The sequence below is a fragment of the Cololabis saira genome, chromosome 8 (genome assembly GCF_033807715.1).
Source record: "Cololabis saira isolate AMF1-May2022 chromosome 8, fColSai1.1, whole genome shotgun sequence".
Classification (NCBI taxonomy): Eukaryota; Metazoa; Chordata; class Actinopteri; order Beloniformes; family Belonidae; genus Cololabis; species Cololabis saira.
This window is the reverse complement of record NC_084594.1, coordinates 24,996,792-25,015,313: the sequence shown is the minus strand read 5'-3', so window position 1 is coordinate 25,015,313 and position 18,522 is coordinate 24,996,792. Positions and strand designations below refer to the sequence as shown.

At 38.5% G+C, this 18,522-nt stretch overlaps 1 protein-coding gene across 3 annotated transcripts in view; it reads right to left on the bottom strand.

Annotated features, from left to right (window-relative positions):
• Positions 1 to 18,522, bottom strand: part of kcnab2a (potassium voltage-gated channel subfamily A regulatory beta subunit 2a) — a 103,463-nt gene that overhangs the window by 69,877 nt on the left and 15,064 nt on the right. The gene's annotated exons all lie outside the window — the stretch shown is intronic.

Here is an 18,522-nt window from a genome sequence, read left to right as displayed (position 1 = left end):
TTTGTTTCACCCTTCTTACAACCTTCCAAGGCAGAACACCAACATGACAGAAAAGCCCCACTCTTCCACCTTGGGGGCTGTTCACTTAAAAAAAATAAAAACATGGTTGATTATTGGCTTCCAAAGGCCTACCTTGAAAGTGGTAGTTAGGGGCTACTGAAATAACCTAGTCCACATCTGGTAACCAGAATCTATAATTTATTGAGTGTGCATTAGTGTAATTACTAAATAGTAAATCCTTCTGGACTTGACTGCAAATAAAATGCATAACCGTTTCCTTTTCTTGTGTGTGTCAGTCTAACCAGGGATAAGCCACTGAAGGACTGAGGGAGGTGATGTTTCTGTGGTGTTATCTTGCACTAACATTTCAAACTGCCTGAAATGTGCTTTCACACTTTTCAAGTCTTGCTACTGCATGGTGTTAATGTGACTGAGGCTCACACAGGAAGGCAAGCTCATCTCCACCTGACCTGTGACAAAGTCTAACGTCTGTTTTAGACACACACATATACATACATATAGAGCTAAAAGAAACACAAGAATCATAATTTATGAATAGGTAATGTACAAAACTCTACCTCAATAGACTGTGGTTTAGATTTGATATTCAATTGCCATTTTAAATGCTTCCAGGGCCAGCCTGGTCATGCAAGTGATTCTAAAATACCTATCAAAACTGCATAACATGTGATTATCAAGAACTATAAGCAAACTGAGGAAAAACCCCAATATAAATTACATCCGATACACATCATTTTAACATCCACTGTCTTTGTGGTCTGTCAGGTCGCAAATTAGTGTTCTCTACTGCTCAGGGCAATAAGCCTTGTTTCATATTGATATTTTGAATGATACAGAGTGCAATCATTCATGAAAATGTGAAGGATTACTTAAGGACACAGCATTCTATTCATCATGGAGCATGTATGTACCACTTTTATTCTTGCCAATATATCAGTCCACTTGGGTTGAAACGGTTACAAAACTAACAATGAACCTGCAATACAAATGCCCACACTTGAACACTGAATGTTACGGATCTGGTTTCCACCTAAAAGGATAAGCAATGATTATGTTTCACTACTTCTATGTTTTATACCTATGGTCAAAGGTGATAATCGAGATCAACACAACGGTTGTGCCAGGATTTTTTAGGGCAGTACTACAAAAAAGCGAGTGGATTGGTTGTTTGGGACATCCTTCATGTCGAAAACCCCATTTAGGTATGTGCAAGAAAAACTGTTGGGACACACACGAAGCACAATTAAGACTATTCAAGTCCAGCTTGGCTCCATACTGTGTTACTGAAAGAGCAGCAAATGCCTGAAGACTTCTAAAACAAAGATACTCTGCCTGTCTCACATAATTCGTTATCCAAACATCCTTTAAATGCCATATGAGGGAAGCTTTAGCCTTTACTGTGGCAGATAGCCATAGTCTGCACCATTATGTTTTCCCTTAATCATAATGGCAAGTTGAGAAGCAGGAGAAAACCGCGGATAAAAATCATCCTGCATATCAGCACCAAGCTCCCAGGTTTCCATCCCTTTGATAACAAATTATGTTCAGATCTGCCACACTCATGGACGATTTAGCAAAGTCATGTTCCACACAAAACAACTACCTTAGGACAGCTGCTCATTTTTTTTACAAAACACCACTCCTTTAGTGTGGCTCAAAAGTGGGAACGTCCTTCACTTTAAAGTAACGTTTGTACTCCAGAGGAGACTGCAACTAACTGCTTAACACACTGCCTGAACTGGTAGATGTCTTCTTTTTCTTTGTATTATGGAAGCAAAGAATTGCTTTGGTGAGTTCCAACACAGCAGTTAACATGTAAAATACACTGAGCCTTTTGCTGAAAGTAGGACAAATGCAGTGATTTCATGCCTGTGCCCACACTGTGGTGGAAATAGGGTAAAGATGCAATACAGAAAAACGAGATAACATCTGACATAGTTGTCCATCTCCTTTTTCTGTGCAAACACAAACACACTCACAGTACACAGGTTTACTTGCTCACTTTCTTATATGCTGTTCGCTGGCCCACAGTGGATGTCACACATAACCCTATTTTGGGAGCATAATGTCTACATTATGTTGTTTTAAGTTGTTTTTATTTTTTAAAAAGGGGTTGAAAGGAACAAAATGACATTATGAATGCTGTAGAGTAGTGGGCGACCGATAATCGGCCGTGGCCGATTATCGAATTCGATATTCATAATTTTATTAATAATCGGTATCGCCCCCCCCAAAAAAAAAATCGAAAATAAATAATTTCGATTTTCTTTCTTTTTTTTTTTTTAAAGAAAAATTAAGAAATTTACTGAAATACTGCATTTTCTTTTTGTATTAAGAATGTTCAACATGCTCAAACTTAAGTAAACTTAAGTAAATATTTGCACTTAAAAAAACAACCTGTGTAGCCATTTTCACAACCTGTACTGTTTGGTTGTTTGTCATGTGTACTAGTTAGCTTACTGTTACTACCTCCAAGTAGGCACTTGCTGTGGTTTGGGTCTGGGAATTGGGAGTATTGTGCCTGACTGTTCTAAAATTGAGGCTGTTATTCCTCTTAATTTGTTATTTTTTATAGGCAGCTTTTTTATTTTATGTAAAGAGAAAATTCACTTAATGTTATTTTTAATAACTGAAATGCTGCTTGTTTTGTTTTATGTTCAATAATTTGCACTTTTGATGTGTGAGCCGTGCAAAGTGAATATTGCTGTCCTTCCTAGTTAAAGCAATAAATTGCTCACCATTCATTTAAATGAATTCTTGTATTGAAATTTGTTTTCTCCCAAAAAGGTAAAAAAGGGTAATAATCGTATCGGCTGATATCGGCTATCGGTCTTTGATTTCCCCCTAATCGGTGATCGAAATAATCGAAAAAAAGGCTGATCGGTCGGACACTACTGTAGAGGAAAACAAGGGACATCACCTGAATATCTGCCCACTCAAGTTTCAATAACCTATTCTTTCAGAACATTAAAGAAAACAACATTAAGGACTTTCAGATGGGATGTGGTATGTGTTGGCCACGAGGGCTATGGAGTGGAGCAGGATGTACATGTACACAAATTGCATTCATGCAGGGTGCCAGTTCCATGACGACCACAAAGATTTCCAGGAAGTGGTTAGAAGTTTCCCCCCCCCCTAAATTTCAGACATTAATGCACACTATATCTTTCTAATACATGTCAGTGAAAAGCTCTGGCTGTAGATGTTGATCAGAAGGAATATGTGAGCTGTGGACAAAAGGGTGGGAGTCTATTACAGGAGTTGGGAGAGGTTAAGCTCATCTATGAGCAACATCTGTACACTGAACGCTTTCAGGTGTATTTCAGGCTGAGATAGGAAGGGTTTAATAACCTGCTGGGGAGAGAAGCACAGCGGCTCATTAACCTGTCATTAACCTGTATTGTACAGCTAAGGAAAGTGGAACCAGGCTAAATCCTGGTTCTATACAACTAGCCATGTTCAACTTTCTTTCTTTTCTTTAAACTTTAACACCTGGTGCAAGAATGGCAAATGGGGTCTGCCTAGAAATGAATATGAGTTTTCAGAGCGCAGAGAGTAGCGCACTCCGCGTCCTGTCTGAAAGGCACCTATAAAGCATTTTATTGCTCAGCCAACTGATTTCTAACTGGTTGTTTTGAAGATGTAATAGTACATACCTGAAAAACATACTTTTACTCAAACATAGCGTAAACAAGTTTGCTTAAATAATAGCAAGGACAATTCTGACAATACAAATTATTGGCAGGGACATGTCCCTCCTGCCCATACCTAAATCTACACCCTTGGCAAAGGTCTCAGATGAGAAGGCTTCTGTCTATAAATGAAAAATCTCTTTTAACCTTTTGCATCAGTTTTTCAAGTGTTATGGAAAATTGATTTGTACCATTAAGCTAACTTTAGCTCCTATCAAGATGTGAAAACCTGGTTACAGCAAAATTGGCTAGAACCAGTTTTTTGTCACTGTAACTGCCCTACATCGACACATGACTCAAGAGTGAGTGAGAGACTATTTTAAGAGATTTAACTCATAATTGTCTTTAAGGATGTTGTTTCTGTGCTCCACCACTCGACACTCGTCAAGGTCTTCAAATTTGTTTCTGAAGCCAGGAATCTCATTTTTAAGACAGTGTGCTAGACACAAACAACATGTAAAAATAGAGTGTGATAAGAGATAATGAAGTGTGCCAAAAAAAAAAGAAAAAAAAACATCTTTGGGCAAGGTTCCCCTTATAAATCACAGCTCATCCGGAAATGTGCTGAAACAGCCTCATACCCTGCCTTCTGCACATCTACAGTACATTTAACTGCAATTGCTCAACACGAAAGTGCCTCAGTGGTTCTTTATGGTGAGTAATGACGAATAGGGACAGGAAAGCCAAGAAAAGGACTTCCTCCGGCACAGAAATACAGGTTCTTATGGGCCAAGAAATTCTCATGGTCCTCACAATTCTTCAATTCAAGTATCTTCAAACAGCACTGATGTTTCCATCATGCAGCAATATGCAAAAATGTTAGCAGCAATTTGACTGTCTCAGTAATTTTGGTATGAATGAAATTAACTAGTTATATAAATCAACAGCATTTTGATATCTTTTCAAAATAGGAGTTTTATTGGTTTACACTACACAATTATGTATTTAAAGTTTTGGCCAAAAATTCTCACTTTGACACAGTTTGGCATATTTTTTCTTTTACCTTCTTGCATGGCAAATTCTAATGTTTTTTCATGATATAACATTGATTATTTAATAATAGTCTCAAATCTCAAAGTTCCACCCATCCACATCGTTGCAGATCCATGTTCATGGAATCTCATAGCTAATACCAATTACATTTAGAGGTGACAGACTTCTTTATTAGGTTTTCAATAATGCTAAAAGAGGCGATATAAGCTCAAAGCCCAGAACCTGTGTTTGCATGCCCAATACCTTATTAATATCTGTGTCTATCTCCAGTGGACTGTCCCTCTGCCTCTCACGGTGCTCTCCATCTGTCTTTCCACCTGTTACAGGTACATCTGCCAAATCCCTTCCAAGTTACTACCAAATGCGAATGGTATATAGTATTTGCTTTATTACAATGAATTGTAAATGTATTTTGTTTAATAAATGATTATTTTAATTGTGTTACACAAATATTGCACTGACCTCTGCAACCATATAGCCCTCAGAATGGCAACAGTTTTAGAAGCCCTGTGTTAAGAGACACACTCTTGTCACACTCTTTTCCCTTTTTTGGATGTTAAAGAACCAAAGATTATATCAATGAACTGAATATGACACTACAATTTTATAACTTCTTACCAGGTCAGAGGTCAGATTGGCTGTCCCAGTCAAAAAATCCTTTCCAATAACTTCATTTTATCTTTGTTAACGTATCAACAGGATTTTTAGTGTTTTCAACCAAGTTATGAGCCATCATCCTCACTGGCCACATTTGATCGACATTTATAAATTACACGAAAATGCAGCTCCATTTTTCATCACAAACCACAATTTCAATTCACTGATGGATCAACTGGCTATGGAAGTAGCACACATACAGCAGGCATTGTTGTTGAATTTATGGATTTTAGATAGGCAGGACATCAAATACACAGGACAGTTACCATCCAGCGCCATTGAGCGTTCTCACACACACATCACAGCCCTGTCTCTACTGTTGTGGTGAAATTATAATAAGTTGGCACAGAACAATTTTCACATAGTAAGTGCAATATATGCAAATGTATTAAATATTTAACAACAACAAGCCTGTATCGAACATCTTAATTCATGTTTGCATGAAGAACGGGACAATACATGGGAAATGCATATTGGCATTATCAATGCCTCTGCCAACGTCTTCTTTTCAGTCAGTGCAGTTTTAGTACATGCACATCTAAATCAATCTATTGGCATCAATCTAGCTAAGGATTAAAGTGGACTTTCCGAGATATCCAAGTATACATGCGCAAGAAGACAATAGAATGATTGAGTGAGCTGTTTTCGACTTTGCGAAACTAGGTAGCGCCACACGCACTTTCGCGTTGGCATTCTTCCGGTACAATTAGTAAACAAGCGAGGGAGGACAACATGCAAAAAAAAACGCTAATGATGCAGCAGCTCTGTAAATTACATACATATTAAGTCTGATCATGTTGCAGGTAAGATGCACACAAAGTCTCATTCTTCTTCTTCTCTTACCGCGTTGTGATGCCGTGTTATTATTCCCGCTCCCACGGCCCGCGGCCCGTTACTTCCGGAAGGGGGAGTCCTGGGGCAGTCACTAGCTCGGCTGGGTATGGGTTGTGTATATATGCCAAAATAACTAGGATTAAGACCGCATTATCTGGCACTAAAAGCTCGATCTCAAGACCTTCGGTTTGACTACAACCTGACTAAGGTGTATACATGGCTTTTAAACTTAGATATCGGTAGGATTAAGGCAACAAATCGAATTTCTATTAGTGCATGTAAACGTACTAAGTGTTGTGAGAAGGAACCACAATTTGACGCATTAAAAGTTTTAATTCCCCAACTATTTTGAATGCTTTGCAGACTAGATTTATAGTAAAAAATGAACAAAGTCGACCAGTTTTTTTTTTTGGTTTTTTGTTAGGAGTTAATGTCAAAGTTAATGAAATAGTAATAATATAAAGATTAAATCTTAATCGACTTGGTTATAAGGATAGGGGCATTGCCTGTCCTTCATTTGTGTTTTCATGGTTTTTAGCTTGACCACAATTGTGTGGCTGGGACACACAATTGACTAAAACTAGTGATATTTTTCAACTGAAAGTTTAAAAACATAAAATGATCTGCAGTTTTTAAATATGCTCTGATGGGTCAGCTTTTGATCCATCCAACAGAGTTTGGGTGTAAATTCGTCACTAGAGTCTGTCGTCCAAAAAAATCTCACCCCCTGCTCCCATTGCAGGAGCATTGCTGCAACGCTTGACAGTGGATGTTTCTAACGTGCTTTCATCACACCGACAAACAACCAGTCAAAACTCTACCTGTTCAGTGCACAAGCAAGCCACATGTTGAACTTTGCTCAAGACCTCAAATTCAAATGCTTCCACTGTGATGCAATAGACCCAAAATTCAGATCTACAATTTCTGACATCACCCCATTCAGCAACACTGTCAAGAGCAACATTGTTGGCACTGGCAACGCTGCTGTGTCAACAATTTCTTTTTATATCCTTTCTTCGTTATATTTGAAGACTATCAGAATCCCACATTTTCCTCTGTCAGCATTTATAAAACAAACCAAATGTTTAATGAAGTTTTATTAAGGGGTGAAAAACCAATAAATGAAAACCCAAACCCTTTTTCATCCATTGAAAGTCAATAACAAGGAAAAAGTACTGTACCTTTCCCTAGTCTTGTGAAGCCACCCTCTGGCTGGTGTTAAAGTGCTAAATTAGCTTATTGACAGTTTTGTCTCATTTAGTGTTCGTTCTCTCTTCATTTCCCTTTCCAGCGTTCTATTTTCACCCTATCCTGCTCCTCAGACAATTATGTGTCAGGTCAAACTGCTTTCTAATCTCATTAGAGCACATACACACTGGGACTGACAAACCTCCAAAAGAGTGGTGGTATTTCGTGAATTCATTTTTAGCTTTAGTTTGAATTAATAGTGACACTTTCCTCATATGTGCCTCATCATACAACATTAGTCCCACAATCCTCATGATCTTTGACTTATGTGAGCATAAATAAAGTCGCACAGGCTCTTCCTATATCATTTACATTCATAAAATAAACCCATAGCTTTTTTTTTTTTTTTAGTAAACAGCTGGTATCACCCACATGTGCTCTTGAACCGGGAAACCCTGGAGCAGAAAATTGTGAATGCTTTCTACGCACAGAAGAATAAATGGACTGTGAAACCATCTCAGACATCTGGTCCGTGCGAACACTTCCCCTAATGTCCAAAATAATTCAGTGATATGGGCACTAACTTGTACACACACTGTGCTTAAACAAAGCTAGTTGGCCTAAGGTGGATTGTCTTATCCAAAAATAAACACACAGAACAATGTGGGAGAAATCAGTGATTCGGAAGGTAAGTAGGCAATAAAGGCTAAGAGTTTTATGAAAACAGCACCTAAATATCAGCAAAAAAAGGATTCAAGCTTAAAACAAATCAGATATGTGGAGAAAATGAAGACGCATACCCAATAGCTTTGCTACCACAAATAGCACGATGACTCGTAAGTCTCAACAACCATGGGAGTCAGCACAATGCCATTAATCACACCTGCTATGTTGTTGCCATAACTCACATGAACTATAAACACATAGTTGTGGTGTATCGTGATTAATGCGTTTCTGTCTACATCTACACTCATCAATCAAGTTTGATGCACACTGGTTACTTAAGTCCCTGTCAAACATGCCACCGTAATTCAAGGCAATCACACTCAACCGGGTTGGAAGAGCTGGGGTTAAAACAGGAAATCCTCAGGTTAAACATGCTGTGATTTTGTTTGGTATGGTCTAAAAAGTAAAATATGTTTGACTGTGAGACTGATGTGCGTAATGCAGGACCATCTAAAAAGAGACGGGATCATGACAATCTGACGGATCAAAACACATAGTAAACAACACGATTCACAGAAAACAGCTTTATCTATACATTTATACAAAATGATTCAGTTTGAGCCAATTAGGTACAATTTGAAACAATTCTTAAAATTTCTTCAACATAGATATTTGTTTTCTCAGTCAAAATGTAAGCATGCCGGTTCTACCAGTGGGGCTTTGGTAAAAGACCAGGGCCCTCATGTACAAAGAGTGCGTGGATTTCAACGTGAATCCGTGCGTGGAATTCTTGCGTATGCAAAAAAAAAATTCTGATGTACAAAACTGTGCGTACGCCCAAATCCACGCAGGTTCCTTTGAACATCACAATCAACGTGGATTTGAGCGCACATGCAGGAGCACAACAATCCGCCCTGTCTCCTCCCTCAAATACATATGTTTGAATATGATAATGAAGATAATTATCCATTAAAAACCGCTCATCTTAACAAGAAATTTGCAAAAAACAGGTAAAACAAATTAAAAAAAACATCGGCCGTGAGCTGGAGATAGTCCTGTCAAAAGTTTAGGCCTGGAAAAAATAATTTATTTGGAGGCCTTTCTTCCGATTTAAGCTGCATTGCATTATGGGCAATGCTCTTCTTTGCTTTGTGTTGCGTTCCATGAAGAGTTGTGGTTTTATTATGATCGTACGGGTTTGTGAATGTTTATGGGCAGCGTTAGTGCTTCATAACACTCTGCTTTTCTTGTTTGTATTTTAAGAACCGACACCAGAACTTAAGTTGGTGGATGAAAAAAGGCTCCTAGTTCCGCTTTATTGTCACGCGTATTATATACTGACAGATTAAGACCAATGTACATGTTTATTGAGTCCTACACATTGTGGATGTATGCGATCACCTCTGTCATAAGTATAACAATGTGAACAATATATAGATTTATATTTAAAACATGAAGCATCATGATCTGATTCCTCTGCTGCAGAAATAAAGACAACTTGTGCCAATGGGATTATCGAGGTGCAAACATGAGAAATAAAGAGCAAAGTCGCTGTAACTCGGAGTGTTGCATCCGCAGGAGGAGAGACCGGTCTGGGTCCCGGATTCCATCACCGGAGAAACACTTTCTGGAGTCCTGCAGCACCTGCAGCCGACTCGATATGAGACTCTGAAAGTCACCTAAACATTCAATAACAACTTAATTCATTCATTGCTGAGTCACATCATTGTCGCTGCAAAATGTATTTTAATTTTTTTCTGTCCAGAATGGCCAAATAATGGCTTTTATCTCGAGTAGTCGTCCCATACGGTCGTCATGGTGACAGAGATGTCCGACCTGTCAGAAGCTCCAGCTGAAAGCATCATGTTGGTCTGAACCGGAGCAGCTGGTCCAGTTCAGGGCAGAGATCCAGAAGGATCCTCTTGGTACCTAAACCATCACTATCTGCATCAGCAGGTTCCTCTAATGGAGCCAAAGCTGCCATCAGGATTTGCGGGTTCCATCGTTGAGATCCTGCCTTTAGTTGTATGTTCAGATCATGTAGTTGATTGTGAAATTGTTGCAGTTCCACTCGTGTGTAACTTATCTGGTGATGTGGGGACTGTCGTGTCCTTGACGTGTGCTCGTGAACTTATTGTTAAAGACCGCAACTTTCTACGTTCAAATCACTTTTCGAACATCCGACCGTGAGCGTAGAAAGCGACGTACGCATGTTTTTTGTGCGCCGCACGTTTTGTACATGGTGAGGCCCCAGATCATCTCAGTGGTTACTTCATGACAGAGGGAAAAAAAATCTGCACTTGATAGTTTGACCTTGCTGAATTGTGGCGAATGTGTGGTTGAAAAGAAGAACAATTTAAAAAAAAATTAATATCCATGAGCTTCTTTTTTGTGTTGTAGTTGTTCATTCTTAATGTAAGTCTATTAGCATGCAAGAAATCACTGTCTACGTGAAAAAAAATGCTGAAAGAAAGTGTCCAAAACTAACTACAACACATGACTCAAGACCTTTGAATTAGAACAGGGAATATTAGCTTTTAAAACAAGCCTTAAAAAAAAAACATGCCTAATATAAAATCTGCAGCAAATTCTTCAAATCAACTGTAGAATCAGACCATCAACTACTAGATTACGATATATTTCATTTGATCTGAGGGTTTGAACACCCATGATTGATCTTTGGCAGTAAAGGTCTAAATTGAAAAGATCTAACTTTCACTGCATGGTGATAATTGCTTTTGGTTAATATTTTCACCCATAGTGTAGATGCTTGTGGTTATTGTTTAACTAGCAGCAGGATGAAGATAGGTCCCGCTTCCTCAATTTTATATAAATGTATTTTGTGGGTTCAAAGGAGAAGCATGCCTCCTACAAAATCAGAAGATACTTATCAATTTTTATTAGATAAAACCCTCAGAATAAAATAACATTTTTTATCACATGGTATATCATATGATTGAAGTTATTTTTAGATCATTTTTCAGGGACTAAATTAATCACAAACAATAAAAAATACGATAGTAATTTTAATACATGGCATGTTAACTTTGCAGGGGTCAACCAAAACAATACTTTTGTTTTTTTTTTGTTTTATAGTTTGAGAACATTTTATTTTAGGGGAGGGATTGTGGACTAAAAATGACACATGTTCACTTGGAAAAAACGAACAAACTATGGATTGAAAAAGAAATAAGACGATGACGCAAAGACTAAACTTAACCTGGGCAGGACCTTCCTCCAAAGAGTGCTTAACACTGGATAAAAATTATGTTTGGCAAGTTACCAATGAAGAAATGAAGAAATCACCACTGCTTACGTTTCTCAAGTTTCAAGGAAATTTAAACACATAATACCCCTGAAAAGACACCTGCTACAGTCTTCACAACTGGCCAATAAAAGGGTTCATGGAACTAATTTCACACATCTTTACAATCTTTTTACAATCGCTTACAATTTTACAGAAGACACCTAATACATTTGTTTATAATTTGCAGTTTGTAATACATACGTTTTATGCTGTCTGAATATTACTTTAGACTGTATTTTTTTGCCATCTAACTTGAGAGTTTCTCTAAACTGAATGTGATGAAGTGATACCATTTGTTTTTGTTCGCCCACTCCTCTCTTTTTTCCAACTACCTTGGACCCAGGAGCTGGCACTGGACTGATGCTAGAATCCGTTAAATTGTATTGTAACTGATTTTCTGTAGGAGGACAAAGGACACAAGGATGCAGAACAGCTTTTACCTTTTTTTGCCTAAAAAATAAAAATAAAAATAAAAAAACAGAAATATTTCTAGTTTCCATGTTTATAGCTTGTCATAAATAACAGCTGCTGTTTGTGAATCTCTTTGCTATTCTGACCAGCCTTTCCAAATGTTGACAGGGATTATACATGCTGTTTTTTTAGCTTGCTCCATGAACCCCACTGGGTGCAAACCAAACCCAACCCAAATTAAAAATATATAAAAATGAAATGAAACCATGTTTATTCATAAAGATGCAAAAACGTTTCGCATTCGGTTTGAAATGGCCTGTACATTTAGAATTATTTTTAACATACTTTAACTGTTAAATTTATGATAATAAATTACTGAATTATTATGTCTTTTATGGCATCTTACAACACAAACTAATATTTAATGCATTATTCTTTGTTTTATTTCACTTTTTTTAACTAATTGTTTCCATTTCCATGACTAGTGGTGCAATGATTAGCTGACGTCGACAAAAATTCACAAAAAAGTCACCAACGAATTTAATTGTCGACTATTGTCTACAAAAAAAAACACACATTTCAACAGAGTGAGGCATCACCTTCCTTCCTATATCTGCTGAGAAGTGTATCATTATGCACAACAGTTCCACTGCTATTGTCACCCAAGCACCAAACATCTCACTTCTGGGTTGAGGCTCATGCGGAACTAAGTTTCGTTGCAATTCCTCATCTGACCGATAGGGGCTGGTTCCAAAAGCAAATCAATCCCCATCGACTCCCATGTTAAAATGTCAGACATTAGAGCAGAAACAAACATACTTACAGCCTGGTTAAAAAAACTATTTTGGTCTCAATCGTTTGATTTCACACTCATGACAACTCTGAGCGGGGTGAATTTTTTTGTACCAAGCCAGGAGAGTTTATATCAAGCAATACATTTATTTCTAATTTGATTGATTGGCAATCGGCTTAGCCAATCGCTAGCCGTTATTACTTCCTTATATGAAATCCTCATGCTACTGCCCTTCGCGAGTCCCCACCTGTTTGTATTAACTCAGCTTCGGCTAAACGCAACAGTCAGTTTTGATATTGTCGTCGAATCAATATGTAAAACAGTCTATCACACTGGAAACATCTCACTGCACACCTGCGTACTCTTGCCGGTTTGCTGAAGGACATGGCGCCGCATTGTACGAAGGAAAACAGGCTTGAAAACCAGTCTTCAGAAACCAATATGTCACGTGGCCAAATGCTTCGTTCATTATACAGGCTATGTTGTTAATGTTACCACACTAATTTTTCAACAGAGTGAGGCATCTTCCTCCCTTCTTATCTCTACTGAGAGTTGCACAGTGCTAAATTCAAAATATGGCAGCAGCCGATGCAATACCACGGCAACTGTTAGGAATCAAGTATCCATCTTTCTTGTCTTTTATTTACAATTAGCAAATCATTTAAACAACCTCATGCGGAATTTAAGCGCTGAGAGCTAAAAAAGAGCAATTTAGTAATTATGAGATTGATAATTTGATTAGTAAATAGGGGTGTAACGATACACTAATCTCACGATACGGTACGATACACGATTTTGAGGTCACGATAACGATACGATATTATAGCAGTATTTTTTTAACAACCTTGAATGAGGAACATATGACTGGAAAAAAATTTCTTTTATTTGAAAGACACAAAATACAAAACAATGCTGTGCATTTGCCCTATTGTTACAGTTTGTAATGCTTTTTAACTGTTTGAATTTTAAAGAGAAAGCCAGGCCAACCATTATCCACAAACTGAACTAAAAGTAAATGTCAGGTTTGCATTATGCATCTTACGTTAAAATATTTTGCCACAAACTGAATAGTTTCTCTCACGTATGATTTGACTTTTTTCTTTTCTTTAACAACTAAAATTAAATAAATAAATAAAAGTAAATAAATACATACAATTTTACATCATAAAAAAGATTGATTCATGCTCACCTTATAAGTGTAAGAGGAGATTTATTTTTGTTAAGGTTATTTTGGTAATCCAGGGTTCATTATTTTATAAATATATTCTTTATATTCTGATGTAAATCAGGGACTATAATTACACTATTCAGTTTATCTGTAGTGATTAGTCTGTTTTAGATTGGGCGGAGTGATACGCCACAGTACGGCACTAGGTGCTGTGTTGATGCTCTAAAATCCTACACTGTTGAGCGGGCATTAAGGTACACTCGAACTCAGCAGAAGTTGTCCCCGTGTTTATCCTACTCACGACCCGAAAAAGGTTTAATTTAATAACTCTACACCAGCCTTATATAAGTAAAAGTTCAGAGCTCAAAACCCTGCAAGAGTCCCGTGATCGGGACCGCAAAACGGAGTAAGTAACTGAGCGGAGTAAGATTTTGGTCCGCGGGTCGAGGCGCGATCGGCACGCGTGGTCGGATGCGCGTTAACTAGTCAACACAATAGATTAATATTAATAACCCAATATCGCGATACATTTTGTCACCTCCACGACACGTTTCGTGACGTTGTTGTATCGCGAAATTTCGTGGCACGATATATTGTTACACCCCTATTAATAAACTAATTGTTTCAATAGTTAATGACTAATAGTCATTAGTTGCAGTTCTATCCATTACCCAGCTATAACACAAACATTTTTCCAAGCTGAGATAAATATTTGGCCATGCATAGTTATGGGATGTGCCCTAAATATAGCTGCTTTCATAAATTGTCAGCAAAGACATTTATAACAACCACTGAGCTGGACAAGCTTTTTAAACAAAAGACTCATTCACCAACCTGAACTTTCATGCCTAACCTCCACAAACAAGACACAGCTTCCGGCTCATCTTTTCTCAGGTAAGCATCATATCCACAAGACAAAACACAACAATAATTACCAATTCTGTGTAATCAATCAATCAACTTTATTTAGGACATTTTTTGAAAACACAGGGGTAGCCAAAGTGCTGTACATGAAGACCAAAGTAGGTTACGAAAATAAGTTAAAAAGACATTAAAAAAACAGGTTAACAGCAGGTGCATTTTAAGGTGCCATACAAGATAAGCCAAGGAATAAAAGTGCGTTTTTAAAAGAGATTTAAACCAGGAAGAGAGGAGGCCTGTTTAACACTCAAGCGTAACTTGTTCAAAAGCTTGTGAGCAGCAGCGGCAAATGATCTGTCACCTCTAAGCTTCAGCCTTGTTTTAGGGACTGTCCGCAGCAACCGATCAGCTGATCTTAGGGATCGGGGTGGGCAGTAACGCTGAAGCATATCAGACAGATATGGTGAAGCAAGGTTGTTCAAGCATTTAAAAACAAATAAAAGCTTAAAATGAATTCTTTAGTCCACAGGGAGCCAGCGAAGGGACGCTAGTATGGGATTGATGTGCTTGCGCCTACGGGTCTGAGTTAACAGGCGAGCAGCAGAGCTCTGCACAAGCTGCAGACGGGCCAGAGGTCTGGCTGACTAAATACAGTGCATTGCAGAAGTCAAGTCCAAGTCAGGTCTTGGCAGATTTTAAAATGTTTAATTTTCATGTATTTATTCATTCAGCCGGGGTGATCTTTTTTAATGAACAAATGAAAGCAGCACAAAGTAAAAGTTTTACCTCAGAGGGTCCCTCTGCAGGCATGAAAATTAAGCCACATTTACACTGTACTAGATTTACTCTTGTTCGGTCAAGCTACTTAAATTTTCCATAGCAATGCAGACACACCTCTGCTATGATGTCCACTGTAGCTCTGTGAGAAAACTTAATTATCATTGATCTGTGACATTGTGCCATAAAGTAATACACAGTTGTCGCAATAGACATCCACGGTGCAAAGTTAATTTGTGCTGACAGTAGGGATGTGACAACATGAGAAGTAGACAACAGCTCGAAAAGAAATAATGGTTTACTTTTTATTTAAAATTAAACTGATATTTTAGCTTTTAAGCTTTCTGGCCTTCTTCCAGGAGTTTTTGTCCTTTCTGAAAGCAAACTCCAGACATTGCTGCAGCATTTCTGCCTTCTGCTTTGACTTAAAGTCTTTTCATCTGATGACTCCATAAATGCTTAATAAGGTTGCCTGTGTTACTTTTAGCAGCATTCGTGCCACCATTTAGACACTGCAGCCTTGCATGAGAATTCCGGCGTAAGATAATGCCATAACGCTACTGCCACCACATTTCCAACTCACATTTCCAGCTGCAGAGTCAAAGCAGGAAGTTGAAAGCCAGTATTACACAACTTGCTGTCTTTTAGAGCAATGAAGATGAATTGGGAGTCTTTTTGTAATAAGTGGTAAACTGCGGGTGCTTGGATGTAAATACTCGCAGATCCCGATATTTTCTTGCAGAATTGGTGATTATATCCAATTCTGCCATTGAAAACTGAACAACTCTACCGGAAACACACTCCGTCAAGTAAGACCCAAGCTAAAATGCAGTGTGTTTAACAACACTTGGCTGCCTACAGATGTGAGCAAGAATAACATGCCATATTTTAAAAAAATGCTCAATAATTGGCCTGATTAAAGCAACTTTTCTTTTCATATTAAAAACAAGTGTTCCCAGGAAGCTCCCATAACCTTGATAATCTTTTGACAGCTGCTTGTCATTTCATTGCACTGTATTAAACATCAACAATGATGAAGCTAACAGAGCAACCAGAGTGACTGACTAATGGCGCTTTTCCACTGGTACCTACTCAGCGTGACTCGACTCGCCACGCCCCCGTTTTGCGCTTTTACACTAGGGGTCGAGGTGGGTGGAGGCCTGCCGAGTTGATACTTTTTCTGTATCTATTCTGCCGAGGTTCTAAGCGTGCTGAGTCGGCCCTGTATCTGACGTCATCACACTACAGGCCACCGATTGGTGGAGGGGGCGGGGCCGTCAGATTTTTGAATCAGGAAGCGGGAATCAGCGCAAGAGCAGCTCGCAGCTTCATTTTATTCGTCCAGCAATGGCAGTGCAAAAGTCTATTTCGTGCTCCACCAGGAGCTCTGTCCCTTCATCACTGCTCACGGCTCCCAGCTGACTTTTCAGCAACCCCGAGACAAACAAACAAACAAAAAAGCGTTGCCGCTTGAAGCTTCACTCTCATTTTTTAACTTGATATTGAACACAAGTCACAGACCCAGCAGCACATATCATCTCCTCCATGTTCTACATCTTTAGTGTTGTTGTGTTCTTCTTTAAGATCACACAATCAAATACGTCACAGCAGCTTCGCTCCAATCCCGCCTAATTCTCATCTGGGTGTCTAAAAACAAACGAGGACAAGGCGAGTGAAGGCGAGACGAGTCGAGTCACGCTGAGTAGGTACTAGTATAAAAGCGCCATAAGAGACAATGTTGTAAAAATGAGAATTTACATGCCTACAGGAAGGCCCAGAGATTTAAAAGAAATAAAAAATACAAATGTTACAATGCGCCACTTACATCTGTTGGTTAATTAAGTAATCTACCTCTAATATCAATTAATGGTGCTGTTAGAAATGCTTTTGCTGTCTATTACAGATGCCGAGGCTCTGCCAAAAGTACTTTCAAAATTACCCAAAACTTTCTTTCTTTATAAAATACTTCCATCCATTTTTGGTGTGACTGCCAACAGAACCAAGACACTGCAGTATAAGAAGCAGCAGGTGACACAATAAACTGATATCAGCCAATATCACTGAATAAATATTTAAAGTTCGACTGTAATTAGATTCTTTATAGAGCCACTGTTCAAAGCCATTTCCGTTGAACTCAGCAAGTTGCCTTTCTGCAAAGCGCATATCAAATTAGCCCTTTGCTTTCATTTTGTTACAAGTCATCTTGCATTTATCTCTAGGGATTTTGTTTCAAGTATTATCAGAAGTACAATGCCTTTAGTTATATGAATGTCTTTTCAAAAAAAGAACAAACAGAAGAATTCTATAAAAAAATTAATCTTAGCAAAATATGTTGAAAACAGAAATTCTGCATAAGTAATAACAGTGAGCTCACTATGCGAATTTGCTACTCAAGGACACAATGACTGCAGACATTTCAGAAAAGTCCATGTTTTTCTGCAGTACAGATGTACCAGCCCTGTTAAAGGACACGAGCACAACGAGTCTGTCTTTTTTCTGCTTGTTACAGAGCATTCAACAGCTTACTGCACCAAACAGAACCCCTGCAGCATGCGTCTCTTGTGCTTTCTTCTTGGACCAGAGCCCATGGGCAGGCAAGCAAACACAGTGCATACAGAATTCACACACACACACACACACACACACACACACACACACACACACCTGTCCTGGACACACGTATAACTACAGAAAAAGGCATGCAGAGATACTAGCCCACAATAATCTGTCTCAACATGAAAACCCACCACCTACAAACACACAGTAACACATTTGGCCAGGCACAGATGACTGTCACAACCTCTCAGCAACGCACATCACAACACAGGGAGAACAGTTAATGCCTTGCTTCAGGGTGTTTCTCAGTATGGCAACTGCAACTGATGGAACTGCAGCAGCAGGGCAGGTAAGGTAAGGTGAAAAAGAACGAAACCTGCTATGCGAGTGCGTATGCTCATATTAGCGCAAGCCTGCATGGCTTCACCCCTTTACCCACATGTACTTAATAAATCTTAGGACATAGCCAAGTTTTGGACCAAAAGAAAAATCCAAAAAACTGAGTTTTCCCAACATATAATAAAAAAAAAAAGAGTAAAGGAAAGGAATGTAGCAGAGAGAGAAGAGAGAGCGAGACCTGAATACATGCCCCTATAAT